This window comes from Anas platyrhynchos, chromosome 30 (assembly GCF_047663525.1).
Source record: "Anas platyrhynchos isolate ZD024472 breed Pekin duck chromosome 30, IASCAAS_PekinDuck_T2T, whole genome shotgun sequence".
Lineage (NCBI taxonomy): Eukaryota > Metazoa > Chordata > Aves > Anseriformes > Anatidae > Anas > Anas platyrhynchos.
In genome coordinates, this window is record NC_092616.1 from 2,953,033 (window position 1) to 2,972,669 (window position 19,637).

The 19,637-nt window shown below is 54.1% G+C and overlaps 1 long non-coding RNA gene across 1 annotated transcript; it reads left to right on the plus strand.

The window, feature by feature from the left end:
* The first annotated feature begins 4,402 nt into the window (after positions 1–4,402).
* Positions 4,403–7,986, plus strand: LOC139999949 (uncharacterized). Its single transcript, XR_011805345.1, has 3 exons — positions 4,403–4,781; positions 5,066–5,188; positions 5,496–7,986. It is a non-coding gene; the product is annotated as an uncharacterized lncRNA (long non-coding RNA).
* The last annotated feature ends 11,651 nt before the right edge of the window (positions 7,987–19,637 follow it).

A 19,637-nucleotide genomic window follows, 5' to 3' on the forward strand; every position in this document is an offset into this window, starting at 1 on the left:
AAGAACGACCGAAGGACAAAGCCTGGGAGGAAGACTACGAGCCTTCAGTACGGGTGACCCCCAGAGGGACCACTGGCAGTAATCCTCCTGGTGTTGCACGGGGCATGGCATCCCTCTTCCGTCACGTTCACGCATGGGGTTTGTTGTCAAGCTCCCCGCAACACCAGAAAAGGTAGCCTAAATTCCCCTCCACATGCAGGCAGTTCTCTCTGAGGGGAATCGCGGCAGCACGGGCACAAGAAGCACAACCGCAGTGCCCCTCCTCGCCAGGTGAAGACACTCGTAGCCGAAAGTCAGCATGAGCTAACCAGGACCCAGTCTCTTCAGGATTTAGCCCCGACTGGATGCTGAGCGTGGAGACCCGACCGCGCATGTTCCAAAGGAGGAGGTGGGAAGCCAAGGGCTGCGGAGGAAATGCACTCACCTTGGGAACATCTGGATCGCACGAGCGGTGGTCTCTCCACTCAAGGCAGTCGGGTGTGCCGGCCACATTCTCTGCAAAGAGACACAGACCTGCTGGAGGGTTTCTGAGGCACTTTTCTCAGGGCTCTCATTGACAGGAAGCAAACCTGTCTCCCAAGCCAAAAGAAAGCCTTCTCTCCAAAACCCTCCTCCAAAGCCTCTTCCATCCACCTTTGTTCTGCTCTGGAGGAGCATGGCAGAATATTGAGGCTGTACAGTAACGCTGCCAGCCTTTTGCAGCGGCCAGCATCCAGACGCTCAGAAGAGCTAATGGAGAAAGCAGCTAATGGGGCAGGCGTGGGGAAAGGCATCTGACTGGCCTGCCGTGTCCAGGCTGGCCAACAGCGGTCGGATTGATCACCCTTCCACAGGATTCCCAAAGAAATTGAAGTAGCCTTCAAAACATCACCAGCTTACACTGTGGAGCATTGCAACGAGGTCTGCAGCGCTCTCCAGATGTTTAACACAGTCTGGATAAAACTTCATGCACAGGAAACCATCTTCACAGGTCAAAACACCGATGTCCCTGAAGGCAAAGGGGATGTGCTCCTTGTTCTTCAGGAGGCAACAGTACAAGAGGACGGTCTCTTGCACACACTCCTGCACCACGTACAGTGGGAAGGAGGTGGCTTGCGCTAGCTGCAGGTAGTTCAGCTGCTCGACCTCGACGTCATCTGCAAGGAGAAGCAACATCCTCAGTGCCACAGCAAGCCCAAGTTGCTTGCAGCATTCCAAACAAGGTCCTAGAGGAAGGATCGCTAAGAGAAACAGCTCCGGGGCCACGGGGTCTTCTGGGGGAACTCAAGCTCTACCCTGACCATTGGAGACAATCCTCTGCCTCTCCCAGGCCTTTCCAAAGAGCAGGGAGAACAAATCCTTCCGGACATGGGGCAGGAAGAGGGGGGCTGCTGCCTTCTCACCAGGGAGGATCTCAGGGGGACAGTACATGTCCTCCAGCCACCCCTCATCAATGTCCAGCTGGAAGAACGGTTTGCGAATCAAGAGCCGCTTTTGCTTGACGTGGAATTGCTCTTGGACAATAGCAAAGGTCCCGAGCATCTCCTCAGGTCATCAAAACTCCACCTGAGGCACACAAACTTGGGTCCTGCTGGGCTCGGGACAGTGTGGCAGCCAGGACTCCTGGCTCCTGATGCTAGGGCTGTCCTCAGCCCCAGGGCTCCTCTGGGCTCAGCCTCCTCGTGATGGGGACAATCCAGGGCCAGGTTTCCCTGGGATCTGGTGCCTCTTTGGGATCTGGCTCTGGGAGGAAAGACGTCTGGTGTCCCAGAAACTGGTGTGGCCTGCAGCTCCACAGGCCTCTCAGGAATGTCCCAGGAATGCCCGCATGGTGTTTTTCTGGGGGGCTCGCGTATGCCTGCATGTGTTCTCGCCTGGGTGAGGTGCTTGCCAAGAGGTGGTGAGCTGGCTGGCCTGGAGCCTGACCTGGCTTTTCCTTGCTTCCCAGAGACTGAGGCTATCTGGGATGCTGTATCCGAGCAAATTCTGGAAGCGCTGAAGCGGGATAAGGTGGGCTGGTGTCCTGGGCCCTGCAGAGCAATCCCTACCCGAGCACTGAGACTGCCCAGGGTGCCCGGAGCAGCTTGCTGGCCAGCTGGGAGAGAAACCAAGGCCAGATCTGCTCTGCTTCTCAGGGGTTTGGCACACCCTAGGGCTTCACTCTTCCCTGCGGCCTGAGTGGAGAGGGCGAGCAGAGAGATGGGGGAATATCCTGGGTCCGTGCCTAGGATAATCAGTCCCAGGCCTAAGCTGTGTGCTGGAAACCTCTGGGCTCTTCCCTAGCCAAGGGATGTTGGCAAATCCTGGGAGGGGGGTGATGAAAGAAACGGAGGATGCGGCTCTTCTCCAAAGCTTTCCAAAGTGCCCCACCTTGCCCCATTGTCCCTCAGGAGCGGGCAGGGCACACAGCAGTGTCCCCCTGCTCTGAGAGTCATCCCTTTTCCCGTCTCTCAAGAACTCCCTCCTCAACCTTTCTGTCTTCTCTGTGTGCAGGCTGTTCAGGTTGCGGGACTCGGGACCTTTGCTGTTCTCCAAGAGCAATTCCACGTCAAGCAAAAGCGGCTCTTGATTCACAAACCGTTCTTCCAGCTGGACATTGATGAGGGGTGGCTGGAGGACATGTACTGTCCCCCTGAGATCCTCCCTGGTGAGAAGGCAGCAGCCCCCCTCTTCCTGCCCCATGTCCAGAAGGATTTGTTCTCCCTGCTCTTTGGAAAGGCCTGGGAGAGGCAGAGGATTGTTTCCAACGGTCAGGGTGGAGCTTGAGTTCCCCCAGAAGACCCCGTGGCCCCGGAGCTGTTTCTCTTAGCGACCCTTCCTCTAGGACCTTGTTTGGAATGCTGCAAGCAACTTGGGCTTGCTGTGGCACTGAGGATGTTGCTTCTCCTTGCAGATGACGTCAAGGTCGAGCAGCTGAACTACCTGCAGCTAGCGCGAGCCACCTCCTTCCCACTGTACGTGGTGCAGGAGTGTGTGCAAGAGACCATCGTCTTCCACACAGGAGAGATGTCCCCTTTGGACCCACCAGGCGCAGGGACTCAGAAAGGCTCCTGACACCCGTCCCGGAGGAGGCCGCTCTCTCCACGCATGGCAAGCGTGCAGCACGTTTGCCTGAGACTGGCACGCCAGCTTCATTTTCCACCAGGGCCCTGATCCTTGGGGGAGCTGGATGCAGAGCCTTGTTGCAGAAGCTCTTGTCCCTTCAGGAGCCCCCCCACATTGCAAGAGTCCATCTCTTTGTCTGTGGGAGCAAACGTCCCCTGCGGTTTCTTCCAGCTGCCCCGCAGCTTCTTCCAGCCTAAGGAGCTGTGATACCAGATGGAAACGTTTCTTTCCAAACGGTATCCCAGACTTTGTGGCAGGCACAAGAGAGTGCCGAGGGAGGGAGGTGGCATGCCTGCCCTCCTTGCCTGATGGCGTTCTCCGATGTTGCTGGCTCCCCAGCGATAATCTGCTTTCCACCCATAAACCCGGCTGGGCCGTATTGGTGTCTCTAGGATCCTGTCCTTGCACAAGACACTGATCCTCTCCTTCTGCCACCACAGAGGGCCTGGATACGGGCATCGCGAGCCTTCCTGAAGGCAGCTGGTGCCACTGCTTCGCGGTTGGCTCTCTCCGTGTCTGCTGAAGCGAACACGGCCAGTCCAACACCCATTCGCTGCGGAACTGCCGTCTGCTGCAGAGGCTGACGCAGCTTGCGAGCGCGGACTGGAGACCGAATTCCCCTGGGCTCATGCAGCCTCCCGGTGTCTGTTTGCAGTGTGCTCCCCCCGTGTCCAGGCAGCTCCCCCAGGACAAAGAAGACAGGCAGGAAGCAGCTCCTCAAGCCAAGTCCACCAGCACTGCGCTCCCTACTCCCGAAGCCTCTCGGAGATTGGTGCAGGTACCTGCTCTGCCTTGCTGCAATGACCACGCGGTTTGGGACTGTACTAAAGCCTCTTTGTGTGGAGCGATCCCAAGCCGGACCCTTGGGATGCGTTCATTTTCACACTTGTTACCTCCTTCTTCTCTTCCTCGGGAGATGGAAGGTGGTGTCCCGCACACCTTCCCTGCCTCTTGCTGCCTCCCGTGTTGCCATGAGCCGCTTCATTTGGACCAGGGGCAATGGAAAAGGAATGAGGGCTTTCTGGGTCTTTGATGGCAGAGGTCTTTGGTCCAACAGCTGAGACCAATCCTGTCTGCCGTTGTGTTTTTTGTTTGTTTTCCTCCAGGAGGTCTGGAACCTGTCCTCGCAGTGGGACCAAACAAAGAGCTCATGGCCCTTGTACCAAAAGCGAATAAAGCAAGCCCGGGCAGAAATGGCTGCTTGGGAAGCCTGGTCTCAGGGGGAGGACCAAGAGACACCTCAGGTACTGGCAGTGACCAACACCGCTGAGAAGAGCAGCGATCCTCCCCGCCAGGGCTCCGAGGGGGGCAGGTCCCAGGGTGGTGGGAGCAGGACGGGCACCAGGGCGCAGGGCAGGGCTTTGCCTGCTCCTCCCTGTGAGGGAGAGGCTGTCAGCAGAAAGCGAGGGATCAAAGCAGCAGCCAGACGTGGGCCGGCAGTGCCGAGTCGCCTGCTTCCCAGGTCCTGCTGCAGGGTCCTTTCAAGGGGTCCTCTGGGAAACAGCACCCGTGTGTCCAGTCCTGTCTGATGAGAGCGTCTTCTCCTTGCATCAGGTCACCAGGCAACATGATTGGATTCCCCATCCCCCAGCCCAGCCCAGGAGCAAGGAGGTCGTGAGGAGGTGGAGGAAGGTTCAGATCCCTGCCGCAGAAGAGGAGTGGAGAGCGGCAGCCAAGCTGGAGAGCCTCCAGCCTGAGTAAGTGTGTGCCGGCTGCGTTCACGTGCTGGGGCACTCGAGTAGCTGCTGAGCGATGTCAGGAGATGTCCAGCAGCCCGGTCCCTGAGTCCTGGGCTTGCCTATGACACCCTTGGCTTTCTCCTAAAGCGGGCATGACCTTGGTTACCGCCAAGGCCTAAAACTCATCACAGGGCGAAAGGGTGGGTGCACGTGGCACCGCGTGGGTGCAGGGTCTGGATGAGGGGAGAGGCAGAAGGGGTGTCTGGCAGAGGCTGAGGGATCCCTTTGTCCTGGTGTTGCAGCCACCTTTCCCCACGAGCACTGCAAGTTTTGAAAAGGTCGGAGCCGCATCGCAGTCAACAAAGGGTGTTCAGAAGTGCTGCGGAGGAAAAGCGGCTGCAGCAAGAGCAGCAGCGGCTCCCCTGGTAAGTATCTCCAGAAAGGGATGGTGCTTCCCGCTGCTGCAAGGCCCGTCCTTCCCGTGGGGGCAGCACTGGGACAGAGAGGGCATTCCGGGGCCCTCCGCTCCCCCTGCCTCAGCCCCAGGCTGATGAGCTTGGGCACTAGGCATCTGTCGCAGCTGACGGCAACCTTGAAGCTTCATGGGAAGCAGACCCCTACGTGCACTGGGAAGCAGACCCCTACGTGCACGGCCCGAGCTAAGCCTGCAGTACTTCTCTGCGTTCAGCCTGTACACAACCTGATCATCCTCTTTTCTTTCTGACTCCCTAGCGCTAGATGCTGGTACCGCAACGGAGGGGAAGGTGCTGGGAATGCTGAAGGCAGCAGCGGAGCTCTGAGCAAAGGGGCTGGGAAGCTCTCCCGCTTTCCACCCCTGAATGGAAAATAAAGAGCACAGCCAGACTGCTTGTGTCGCTTCATCCGCCGTAGCAAAGCACTGCCCTGATTCACACCACCATCTCCATTAGGCACACAGGCACATCCCAAGGATGCCCAGGCTTCTCCGTGCAGCACACAGGCATCTCCCTGGAGCAGCCAACAATCTCCCCAGACCACCAGTCTTGCTAGCAGGACCTCGGCACAAGTCCTCTGATCAAGCCGTCTTTTCCAAGGAGCGTTCTGGCAACTCCCTGGAGAAGCCAAACATGTTCCTGGGGAAAGTAAAAGTCTCCCCTGGGAATACAAGCATCTTCCTGAAGCACCCTCCATGGCACCCAAGTATCTCCCCAGGGAATATAGGCACCTCTTGAAATCAGAAATACTTCCTGCAGGACACGTGAGCATTGAGCTGGAGGAGACAAGCATCTCCCCAGGACACCTAAGCACTACCTTTTCCCTCTCAGGCATCTTCCAAGAGCATTCCAGCACCTCACAGGAGATCCCAACTCTAGGTGGGTTCACCTGAACAATTTCCGCTGTGAACCCATCTCCTGCTGATGCTCGAAGACATCGCCCAAAGGCATACAAGCATTTCTTGGAGGAACCCAGGAACCTCTATAGAGAACCCAAGCACCTCCTTGGAAGAATGAAACACCTCCCTGGGGAACAGTAGAATAACCTCATGGGTGCCCAAGCACCTGCATAGGTCACCCCAGAAGATCTTTCAAGAACCAAGGAATTCCCTCCATTGATGAAGCACCTCTATGAAGAAATCCTATGCTGCCCCGGGTCAGAGAAACCTCCCTGGGTAAATCACGCAACGTCCTGGAGGAGCAAAGGATCTTCTTGGGTGTACAAGCATTTTCCCATGGTAGGCAAGCACCTCCCTGGGGACAACCAGCACCTGCCTCTGGGTCACTCATCCCCTTCCCTGTGGAACACGAGCATCTTGTCGGGACAACCAAGAACCTCCCTAAAGCACTGAACAACACACTTAGTGCAGTCCAGCAACTCCCTGGAGCACACAACCTGCTCTCTGCTGGATCCAGGCAACTCCGGAGGTTCCAAGTGACCCCAGCGGAATCAAGCACCTTCCTAGAGAGCCCAAGGATATTCGCAGGGCACACAAGCACCTCCCTGGGGCACATAAGCATATCCCTGGGGCAGAAGAAAAGCCTCCCTGGAGCACACAAACCTCTGCCCTCCTAACAAAAGTTTCTGCCCCTGCCATACAACTCCTGCAGCACAGAAGCACCTCCCTGGAACACACAAGCACCTCACTGGAGCACCCAAGAATCTCCCCACTGCACTCCTACATCTGAGTGGAGAACCCGAGCATCTCCTCGGGTCATCAAAACACCACCTGGGGCACACAAACTTGCTGTCACCCCTTGGATTTTTCAGAAGTGATAAACTTTTCCTCTCTCTCCAGAAATGACTCTCAGTCTTTCCCATGACAGTCATTTCTGGAGCTTGAAGAGCTCGAGTTCCCCCAGAAGACCCCGTGGCCCCGGAGCTGTTTCTCTTAGCGACCCTTCCTCTAGGACCTTGTTCGGAATGCTGCAAGCAACTTGGGCTTGCTGTGGCACTGAGGATGTTGCTTCTCCTTGCAGATGACGTCAAGGTCGAGCCGCTGAACTACCTGCAGCTAGCGCGAGCCACCTCCTTCCTGTTATATGTTGCCCCCTTAATTAATTTTCAGAGAGCATTGCATTAATAATAGAAAGGAATGTATTGAGTAAGCAACAGCAAGCAAAACAGCGCTGGGCGGCCGGGGAGTCTCGGCTCCGCCAACGGCGCGCACCTCACCCCCGCCGGGGTCCCTTTTTATATCTTGGTAATTCCGGGATTACGCAGCACGTCCTGGTATATTCTGCGACTGCGTGCACTGTTGCTAGGGGGTCGTCTCTGTCCCTCTGGTGGTCGTGAAGATGAAGGCCGTAGTCTTCCTCGGCGTTGTGGTTCAACTTCTTTTTTTATTTGGTCATGTTGGCCCAGCGTGAGACAGGAAGGCAGGATGTTGATACGCTAGGTTAGCAACTTATCAGGAGATGGTTACATGAGCTTTGCAGCAGGGTCTTTAAACAAAAGAGGCCACAATTCTTGTCTGAGATTCCATCTCAGCTGATGAGGAAGTAATGGGACCAGCAAACCTTTCTGGCTGCAGCAACTCAAGCATGGCTGCCCTGGCCCTGTGGCAGGAGGAGCTGCCTGAAGACCCCCAGGGATGGCACAGAGGGGCTGCAGGCCTTCCAGGGTCTATGAGTGAGTGGGCCTGTGCAGTGCTGGATGCAGGGCTGGGCCCTGAAACCTCATCTCTTTCCCTGTGCTGCAAAGCAGCTGGACTATGACATGCATTTTGCAGGAGGAGTGTTAAAACGTCATCTGCAAGGAGAAGCAACATCCTCAGTGCCACAGCAAGCCCAAGTTGCTTGCAGCATTCTGAACAAGGTCCTAGAGGAAGGGTCGCTAAGAGAAACAGCTCCGGGGCCACGGGGTCTTCTGGGGGAACTCAAGCTCCACCCTGACCGTTGGAGACAATCCTCTGCCTCTCCCAGGCCTTTCCAAAGAACAGGGAGAACAAATCCTTCCGGACATGGGGCAGGAAGAGCGGGGCTGCTGCCTTCTCACCAGGGAGGATCTCAGGGGGACAGTACATGTCCTCCAGCCACGCCTCATCAATGTCCAGCTGGAAGAACGGTTTGCGAATCAAGAGCCGCTTTTGCTTGACGTGGAATTGCTCTTGGAGAACAGCAAAGGTCCCGAGTCCCGCAACCTGAATAGCCTGCACACAGAGAAGACAGAAAGGCTGAGGAGGGAGCTCTTGAGAGACGGGAAAAGGGATGACTCTCAGAGCAGACTGACAGAGCTAGCAGGGTGCCTGGGTGGCCCAGGGCCTTTGTACCTGGAGCCTCTCTGGTCAGCCACGTCCAGCACTGCCCACTCCCCCCAGGTGTAGGGGGGCATTTGGCTGCTTGACTATCTCCATCCTTGTGCCGGGCTCAGGGCCTGTGCTAAAGTCTGTCTGCCAATACTCTCCAGGGCTACAGGCCTCCCAGGGTCTATGAGAGAGTGGGCCTGTGCAGTGCTGGGTGTAGGGCTGGGCCCCAAAACCTCATCTCTTTCCCTGTGCTGCAAAGCAGCTGGACTATGACACGCATTTTGCAGGAGGAGTGTCAAGACACGGGTTTTCCTGTTTGCAAGTCCCAGATCCTGGTGAACATCACCTAGGTCGGCCCATCTGGCAGCTGTGCACAGAAGCTGTCTCCAAGAACCCATAGAAACCTCGGGAATGTTTGCACCCTGCAGTGTCCCTTTTCTGTGACAGTCTGAGTGATTTAAGGCCCCCAGGGTGACATGGGGTCATTGAATTCATCTTAATCCAGTGGCTTCCACAAGACTGTCTGCTTCTTCAGCCTGACTGCAGGCATCTACCTCTGACCACACTGCCACCCTGACTGGATCTGCTCTGACCCTCATCCACAAGGGCTCCCCCACTCTGCTGCCCATCCCATAGACGAGCTCCATGCATCCAGACAGATCCTTCACATGGAGGGCAACCCCCTGTTGATCATCCCCGCCTGTCTCTTCTGAAGAATCCGCCCCCATCCAGCACAGCACCCCAAGCTAGGGGACCTGTCCCCCCACACCTCAGCAGCTCTTCCATCAATGTCCCAGCCCTGTGACAGCAGGCGGGGATCCAGCTCCTCCTGCCTGTGCCCCAGGCTGAGGGCATTGGGGCACATCTGGGCTGCAGCACCTCAGCTGTGGCACAAGGGCCAAACTCAGGCTTGTCCCAGACCTTGTGCCAAGAGCCTGGGCATGAAGAGGCTTTCCTTCAGAGCAGAGATTTGCTGCCGTGGATGGTAGATGGGCACAAAAGGATGACTTAAGGGATCCCAAGAAGGGCAAGGCCTGGTGTTCCTGAGGCCAGAAGGAAACAGGCCTGGGCTGTGCCGCTCTGACAGCAGAGGGCCTTTGTGGTGTTGGTGCAGCCCTGAGGGCCAGTGCTGGAGCTGGGGCTGATCTTCAGGCAGGAGAAGGGGCTGCTGATTTCCCTTGATTTCCCCCATCTCCATTAATGATCCTGGAGCTGAGAAAAGGAGCTCACCTGCAGCTGCCCGTGTTATTCACACCTAAACTGAGTGCAGAGGAATCCCAGCTCCCGTGGGTTTGTGGCAGGCATGGGAGGGATCTTTGTCCCATTCCAGCCCCAGGACAAAAAAACAGCATGAGATGTCTTAACTGACTCTGCTGAATCCCTTCCTTAAGCAGGGGGCTAAAGGAGTTACTTTTATGACCATGCCTGGGTGTCCCTTCATCAACTGGGATGAGAAGACTGCTACAGATAATTGTTTTTGTGCTAAGAGAAATGAGCCTGCTGTCAGGAAGTGTGTCTGCCCAGGGGAGGGAGTGAAGCGCAGGGATCCCTTCAGGCTGTTTCCCAGCAGGTTCCCCTGCAGCCCCAGGGCCATGTGCAGGGAGCCTGGTGGGGGGCAGAGCAAGGGAGGCCTTGGGCTGGGCCTCTGCTGCTGAGCTGGGCCGGGCTCCTGGGCCCAAGGGGAGCTCCTGGCAAGCGGGCAGCGCTGCAGAGAGACAGCTCTGCCCAGGAGCAGCTCCTCTGCACAGCGCAGCAGGGCTGGGGGCACTGCCTGCAGAGACACAGTGCTTAAAGGCAGGCAGAAGTGGCAGGATGCCCAGAGCTCACTGGGGAAGAAGACTTCCCAGCCCTGCACCCGGTAAGTCTCTGGCTGGAGGGCAATGCAGCCGCAGTTCGTGGAGGCAGGAGAAGCCGGGGGTGCAGGCAGGGGTGTCCAGGGCTGTGGTGCAGGGCAGGGTCCCTGCTGTGCCCCAGGGGCTGTGTGGCGGGGCAGGGCCTCTGCCGCCTGCCAGGCTCAGCACTCAGCCTGCCCGGGGAGCTGCCCAGGGCGCTGCAGGGAGAAGCTGTGGGTGGAAGGAGCCCCCCTGGCAGGGCAGGGTCCTGCTGCTGCTGGGAGGCTGCTGCCTGGGGCAGCCTGCTCACAGATACACCAGGGTGTATCCAAGTGGACTTTGCAACAGCCAGGGTAAGGTAGGGGATTTCAGCTTCAGTCATGGCTTTCCTGAGCCTCCTGAAGTTTCAGTCTTCTCTACTTGCCTCAGTTGTAATAGAAATATTTGCTGTTAATTTCAAATGCCTGAGACTCCTTGATGGCTGAGAGGTTACAAGGATCTTTTCATTCCCCTTAGCCCCTAGAAAGCTCCACCACCACATGTGCAGTGTCAGCAGGGTCTGTGTGACCTGGGCTCTAGGACGTGCCCCCAGCGAGCTGCCCCTGGGCAGAGCCCTGCTGCCAGGAGGTGTCTGCAGGGCAGAGCTGAGCACCCAGCGATGGGATGGGGGCTGTGAGCTGCAGGCAGGAGGCGTGGGGACAGAGACCCAGCTGCAGGCAGGGACAGCTGCAGGCAGCAGAGCCACGGGCAGGGAATGGCAGGACAGTGCGAACATAGTCTGGTACCTCCTTTTCCGACCTCAAGCCCACAGGAATCAGGATGTCTCATAACCTCATGAGTGGAAGCTCCGGCAGAGCTGGCTCTCCTGAGATCCTTTCAGTCCCTCCCTGGCCTTGCCTCCCCTGGCAGAAGCCCTGGGCTGTTTCTCTTTGTTCCTTCATCTGCTGTTGCTGTTCTTGTTTTATGGCTTGCTGCAGGTCTGGCTTTCAGCTGCAGCTCTAGCACTGACTTCCACCACACAGATGTGTCCATAGGAGGAATGTGCCCAAAGTTCCCCTTAAAACCTGTGGGGCTCAGGGCAACGCAGTTTACGGGGCAGGAAAAATCTGAATCGTCTTACAGGCAGTTCCTGAGGCCACAGTAATTGGGCCGGTGGACTGAGCCCTCAAGGACTCTGGCTGAGACAAGGGTAGATGGACAGACTGGCCAACCTCACTGCATGAAGGAGAGTGCCTATGTCTCAAGGGACTCAGAAGATCTCAGTTGGAATACCTGAAAAGTGCCGGGGTTTTCTTCCCTTAAGAAATGCTCCTGAGTATGACACAGCTAGCTGCAAGAAAGTAAACCACAAATTTTGGCAGTCAAGAGCATTCACAGTGGTAATGCTGTGAAGTCCACATACATCAGAGATAGATTAAGCAGAGATCACTCCTATTTCTTATTTACCTAGACCTGAAGGGAAAGCCTGACTCCTTCAGAGCCCACAGCAGAGCCCCCTGCTCCCAGTGGCACCCTTTACCATTATCACCAACCGGAGCTCAAGCAAGGGAGCAGAAAAAATGTCTCAGAAAGAGGAAAATCACTGTGGGGGACTTCAGAGAGAAGTGGAGCAGGTTTTTATCAAAGATGTCCTTCCTAATTATCATTGTCTTTTATTTTCCTGGGATTGTTCCCCTTTGTCCAGGAGGATCAGATGTCCAACAGCAGCTCCATCACCGAGTTCCTCCTCCTGCCATTCGCAGACACGAGGGAGCTGCAGATCCTGCATTTCGTGCTCTTCCTGGGCATCTACCTGGCTGCCCTCCTGGGCAATGGCCTCATCATCACCGCCATAGCGTGCAACCACCACCTCCACACCCCCATGTACTTCTTCCTCCTCAACCTCGCTCTCCTCGACCTCGGATCCATCTCCACCACTCTCCCCAAAGCCATGGCCAATTCCCTCTGGGATACCAGGGCCATTTCCTACTCAGGATGTGCTGCACAGGTCTTTTTCTTTTTCTTTTCAATGTCAGCAGAATATTCTCTTCTCACTGTCATGTCCTATGACCGCTACGTTGCCATCTGCAAGCCCCTGGACTACGGGAGCCTCCTGGGCAGCAGAGCTTGTGCCCAGATGGCAGCAGCTGCCTGGGGCAGTGGGGTTCTCTGTGCTCTGCTGCACACTGCCAATACATTTTCCCTGCCCCTCTGCGGAGGAAATGCTGTGGACCAGTTCTTCTGTGAAGTCCCCCAGATCCTCAAGCTCTCCTGCTCACACTCCTACCTCAGGAATGCTTGGGTACTTATGATTGGTGTCCCTTTAGCATCCATGTGCTTTTCTTTAATGATTTTTTCCTATGTGCAGGTCTTCAGGGCCGTTCAGAGGATCCCCTCTGAGCAGGGCCAGCACAAAGCCATCTCCACATGCCTCCCTCACCTGTTTGTGGTCTCCCTGTTTGTCATCACTGGACTTTTTGCCTACATGAAGCCCTCCTCAATCTCCTTCCCAGCCCAGGACCTGATGGTGTCATTTTTGTACTCAGTGATGCCTCCAGCAGTGAACCCCCTCATCTACAGCATGAGGAACCAGGAGCTCAAGTGTGCCATTAGGAAAATGATTTCAGGGATGTTTCTGAAAAGTGATAAATTACCGCTTTTTCTCCACAAATGACTTCCTGGGTATTTGTTTCATGATCACTATTGTTACATTTATCTTTGTTGTCATTCCCATTCATTAGTTTATTAGAATTATTTATTTTTAATATGTATATCTACTGTACATTGAGGAATGAAACTGCTTTTTCAGTACTCTCTCTTAATATCTTCTTAATAAAACAGGATCTCCCCAGCAGACTGCCTGAAATCCTGCTTCTTCTTTCAAAGCTGATGCCAGATGCCAGTAACACAGCTGAGCAGTGTGATGGTTTCACACCAATGGGCAGCTGAACTCCAGCACATCACACTCATCACACTTTCACCCCCTCCTCAAAGGAGCAGCCAGAGAAAACAGAGTGGAAAGGGATCCTTTTTTTTTTTTTTTTTTTTTTTTTTTTTTGAAGATACAGGTAGAAGGCTTACCATTTGCAGTCTTGGGCAAAACAGATTCAGTGTAGGGAGATTAAGATCACTTACTGAGATTTAACTAACTGACTGGAGCAGTGAGGAACTAAAACCAAAAAGTTTCTCACTCTTTTCTCTCCCAGCTGCTGTTGTGTAGCAGCTTATTTTTTACCCTTTCTTAAATATGTTTTCACAGAAATGCAAACACCATTGCTTATTGGCTTGAATCTGGCTTGCGGCGGGCCCCTAGTCTAACATGGGGCTGCTTCTGGGTTCTTCTCACAGAAGCCACCCCTATGGCACCCTGCTACCAAAACCTTGCCAAGTTAACTCACTACAGGAGGGATACAAATTTAATCAGAAGGTTGGAGCACCTCTTGTATGAAGAGAGTTTGAGAGAGGTGGGGATGTTCAGCCTGGAGAAGAGAAGTCTCTGGGGTGACCTCATTGCAGCTTTTCTTTTTTTTTTTCTTTTTTTTTTTTTTCCTTTTTTTTTATAAAAAAAAAAAAGACCCTTAAAGGGACCTTAAAGAGGTCTTTTTAAAAGTACTTTTTTAAAAATACTTTTCAGTACTTAAAAGGGTGAAGAGGGACTCCTTATTTGGCTATATGATGATAGGAAAAGGGGGAATAGTCTTAAAATAAAAGAATATAGATTGTTATTATACTTTGTAGGAAATTAACCTGGCTGCCCTCCTGGGCAACGGCCTCATCCTCACAGCTGTAGCCTGCAACCACCGCCTCCACACCCCCATGATACCAGGGCCATTTCCTATGCAGGATGTGCTGCACAGGTCTTTTTCTTTTTCTTTTTAATGTCAGCAGAGTTTTTTCTTCTCACTGTCATGTCCTATGACCGCTACATTGCCATCTGCAAGCCCCTGGACTATGGGACCCTCCTGGGCAGCAGAGCTTGTGCCCAGATGGCAGCAGCTGCCTGGGGCAGTGGGGTTCTCTGTGCTCTGCTGCACACTGCAAATACATTTTCCCTGCCCCTCTGTGGAGGAAATGCTGTGGACCAGTTCTTCTGTGAAGTCCCGCAGATCCTCAAGCTCTCTTGCTCTGACTCCTACCTCAGGGAAATGGGGCTTCTCACATTTAGTGTTTTTGTTTTGTTTGGGGGGTGTTTTGCATTCATTTTGTTGTCCTATGTGCAGATCCTCAGGATCTGTTGCTCATATTCCTACCTCAGGAATGTTTGGGTACTTATGATTGGTTTCTCTTTAGCATCCACATGTTTTATTTTCATTCTTTTCTCTTATGTGCATGGACAGCACAAAGCCTTTTCCACGTGCCTCCCTCACCTGTTCGTGTTCTCCCTGTTTTTCAGCACTGCCATTTTTACCTACCTAAGCCCCCCTACATCTCCTCCCCATCCCTGGATCTGGTGGTGACAGTCTTGTACTCGGTGGTTCCTCCAGCCATAAACCCCCTCATCTACAGCATGAGGAACAAGGAGCTCAAGGATGCACTGCAGAAACTCATGAGTGGGTGTACATCAGAAGTAATGTCCTGCCTGTCTTCTCCTGAATAGCACTGGTAATATAACTCATGCCATGCCAAACTTGTCTTTTGTTCTTGAGTGGGTTTTTTTGTTCGTTATTGGGGAGAGGGCCATCACGTAATCCATATAAATTGTCATTGTTTATCCCACTCCTGTGTTTAAACAAAATAAAGGAACCTGCACTGAAGAGTGTGTCTGAGATGCTTTTTCTGAGAATTTTGCTGGGGGTTCCAGGGTAATGCCCATGGGTAGAAGTGGAAAGCAATAGAGTCCCATCAGAACAGCACTGCCAGGAAGCACCGGTGTTTGGTCTGTCTGGGGCAGCTCTTGCTCCATCTCCACACTCTCCTTCTGAGCCTTTTCTGTTGGCATAAGCCTGATTGTTCCTGCAGCTTGGTCACAGTACTGCTGTGTGGCAACCCTGTGACCAATCCTATGGACAGGCAACGGGCATTTTTGTGACACAGATGGCCTCCACAACAACATTTCCATCCCATAATGTGATTCAGCTCAGGGTAGTGCCTGGGGGCTCAGGTCTTCCTTCACAGTTGCTGTCAAGAACATTGCAGTCCAGAAATGGATTCTAAAGGGGGACCTGGCTTTGCCTGTTTCTCCATGGGCTCAGGGTGAAGTGATCAGAGCCCCAGCTGGGTGTTTGAGGGCATGGGGACTCACTCAGGTGTTGCTTGTTGGTGTCCAGCACTCAGGCAGATGGTGAGGAGTCTCCAGTTAACCTGCCTGGGGCACTACAACATGTGCTGGGGCTGGTGGCAGGTGAGCAGTTTTTGGAAGGAATCAGGAGAGCCCAGGGGAGCTGCAGGGACAGTGTGTCCCAGGGGGTCAGCAGTGAATGGAGCCCACAGAGCATGAGCCTCTTCCCGGTGGAGTCCCCCTGTGATAAAGTGTTAAATCTGGATGTGAGCAGGAAAAGAAGAGCCCTGTGACCCAGGGGACATAGCAGGAATGGGGAAAGAAGTCTGGTGAGCGAATGCGGAATGTGAATAGTGGAATGCCATAGGGTGCAGCACCCAAACACTTCCTGTGGCACTGGAAAGAAGGCAGGCTACCTCTGAGCACCCTCGACAGCCACAGAAGAGCTGGTGTGGGAGGCAGTCAGTGGAAGAGCCTCATGAGCTGTCTCTGCCTCCTAGCCTGCCCAGCACAGCCCTGCAGAGTGCCCCTGTGTCCTGGACACCACAGCCCCCTCGCTCTACAGAGCAGCACCACCAGCTGGGGCTGTGGGGAGCATGGGGAGAGGGTGCAGGAATGGTTGGCCAGGCCAGCACAGGCGTGCTCGTTCCTGGGAAAGGCTCTCTGTTGAGGTGGGAAGTCCTGGGAGGAGAGTGGGGCCCCGTGTGTGTGCAGGGGATCCCTGGAAAGAGAAACCCCTGGGTACTTCTGCAGCTTGGAGCAGGCTGCTAGGGCTCGGCGGCAGCAGGAGCTGCCTGAGGAGCTCCAGGACCAGGGCTCTCAGCCCAGCTCAGAGAGGTGGTTTGTTCCTCCACACTGGGACACAGAATGGCTCAGTCAGAAGTCCAGATGTGCCTGGTACAGTTGAGGCTTCAGTGTGCAATTGTGTGCATGTGCTAAGGCAAACCTGGGTGAGCACAAATGTGCTCAGCCTGTGTCCATTCTTCATGCTGTGGGGTGTCTCTGATGAGTGCAGAGCAGGATGATGCACCAGAGGGCTGAGGTGCCTCCCAACCTCTGGCAGAGGCAGCAGGAGCTAGAAGGACACCACAACCACTGCAGTGCCCTGCCTTTGGGTGTGCAAAGGAAGGACTTGTGTACTTGAACACCGCTGTGTGTACAAGGAGTGCACGAGGACAACTCAGATGTGGACACCTCACAGAGCCCTGACACTTCCATGTGTGACACCAGGAACAACCCCCCACCCCATCCCCGTGAGATCCATCTCACCTGCCCTGCACAGGTTCATTGCAAATGCCCCTGTCTGCTCCATCACCCTTCCCTGCCTTCCTGGACTGTATCAGCAATTGTGCCAGAGAGACCATAGAGCTTTCTGGGGACTTGGAATGACATCAAACCTGTCTTTCAGAAGAGGAAAGAGGAGGGTGGGAGAACTAAGGCTGGTCTCACCTCAGTCCCTGGCAAGGTGATGGGGCAAGCTTTTCCACAACCACCTCCAGGAACTTCAAGGACAAAAGTGGGATTGCTGAACCCACAGAGGAGGGGGAAGAAAGACATATATTACTGAATGTAACGTATGTCTTTTCCTGTCCTGTGGAGCCACAGCAACAGCTAGAAAGCAACTCATGGACTAAATGGATTCGTTGACCATTTTATGGACATTCCAGGGACGTGGCCCACGGACTATGGGAATGACATCTGTGCATTAATTGCTGGGTGATGATTAATGAAGATGTTTAGGAACGTCTGGAATCTGTGATGAAATAAATGGTATGGAATAAGAGGTTGATACTGTCCTGGTTATTTTTTTGTGATCTTTATGGCTTTCAGCCCAGCTCAGAGAGGTGGTTTCATCCTGCACAGTTGGACACAGAATGGATCAGTCAGAAGTCCACATGTGCTGTGTACATATGAGGCTTCAGTGTGCACATTGTGTGCATGTGCTGAGGTGAACCTGAGTGAGCACAAATGCCCTCAGCCAGTGTCCATTCCTCATGCCGTGGAGGGTTGGGAGAACTAAGGCTGGTCAGCCTCACCTCAGTGCCTGGGAAGGTAATAGGGCAAACTTTTCCACAGCCACCTCCAGGCACTTGAAGGACAAAAACAGGATTGCTGAACCCATAGGGGAGGGGAAGGAAAGGGAAGCAAAGGGAAGCAAAGGGAAGAGAAGGTGCCTACCTGTCTTTAGCAAGGCCTTTGGCTTTGTCTCAGAGAATTCTTATAGCCAGAATGGTGCTATGTGGACTTCACAAATAGATGAGGCTGTGAGTGGGGCACTTTGCTGGACAATCAGGCCCAGATATCATCCATGACACATAGTGCTGTCAGCCAGTTCTTAGTACCATCCCTCAGTGATCAGCACTTGGGCCAGCACTGCTGAATGTTGTTATTAACACTATGAATGGATGGAGCACACTTTCAGATCTTTTCTGGATGGTGTCAAGCTCAGAGGAGCCCTTGAGCAATCTTATCTATTTAGTCTACCCGGAGCAGAAGAGTTGAAGAAGATAAAAATCAGAGGTCTCTTGGAACATTTATTTATTTGTTTATTGTGATTCAATGACCTTTCCTTCAGAGAGCTCTCTGAAGACATAACAGGCAGAGGAAGAAGAAATGAGAGAGATTCAGAGGCAGAGATATGTCTTGTGTTACTATGACCATGGTAGATCCTGCACAGAATTATTCTATATTTGAAGCAGTGGTAGAAAATTCAATTCATAAAGTAAGGATAGAAGATTTACTTGATAAGCTTACTTTTTTATCTCCTCAGGTCCTGGCTGACAATGACGGTGCCGGGTTAATAACCTGAGGTCTGTGGTGCCTCAGAAACTTAACAACCAGTAGGAAGCCTCTGGTCAGATTAGTCTCTGAAGCTGAGAGGCCAGCATGGCTGGGGACAAGGCCTGTGAGGTGACTGCTTCCTGAAGCAGCTGATATCTCAGCCCTTGCCTCCTGGCTGACATCTGTGCTTTCCCACTTACACCTGCCAGCATCCCTGATAAGCCAGCAGAACACACCTGCTTGGCACACTGGTTGTGAGATGCCCTTTGTCTGAGAGTCTGGCAGGCCCCATGCAGGAAGAGGCCTTGGGTGTGGGTTTTCACATCCCTTCTGCCTGAGCACATGGTGGGACAGCAATGGGCACACAACTTGGTCACATCTACATGAGAAGCTGGAAGGCCAGCAGCAGGCATGTGGCGTCAAAGATCCTGGTGGTGGGAAATAGCAGGAGAGGGTCAAAAGTGGGACAAAGTGCTGCTTGGAAGGTGAAGAGTGGGCTTGGGGAGGAGGAAATGTCACTGAAAGGGTAGTGCTGTGGGACCTGAATTCACCCAGAAGGAGTCTGTGGTCAGACCATGCCACTGTGTTGCAAACCCCAGCTGACTGGCGGCTAGCGAATGTTACGCCCATCTACAAGAAGGGCCGGAGGGCAGACCCGGGGAACTACAGGCCAGTCAGTTTGACCTCAGTACCAGGGAAGCTCATGGAGCAGATCCTCTTGGGAGTCATCATGCAGCACTTGAAGGGCAAGCAGGCGATCAGGCCCAGTCAGCATGGGTTTATGGAAGGCAGATCCTGCTTGACGAACCTGATCTCCTTCTATGACGAAGTGACATGCTGGGTGGACGAGGGAAAGGCTGTGGATGTGGTCTACCTTGACTTCAGCAAGGCTTTTGACACCGTCTCCCACAGCATTCTCCTCAAGAAACTGGCTGCTCTTGGCTTGGACTGGTGCACGCTTCGTTGGGTTCGAAACTGGCTGGATAGCCGGGCCCAAAGAGTTGTGGTAAATGGAGTCAAGTCCAGTTGGAGGCCAGTCACTAGTGGCGTCCCCCAGGGCTCCGTGCTACGGCCGGTCCTCTTTAACATCTTCATCAATGATCTGGACGAGGGCATTGAGTGCACCCTCAGTAAGTTTGCAGATGACACCAAGCTAGGTGCGTGTGTCGATCTGCTTGAGGGTAGGAAGGCTCTGCAGGAGGATCTGGATAGGCTGCACCGATGGGCTGAGGTCAACTGCATGAAGTTAAACAAGGCCAAGTGCCAGGTCCTGCACCTGGGGCGCAATAACCCCAAGCAGAGCTACAGGCTGGGAGATGAGTGGTTGGAGAGCTGCCAGGCAG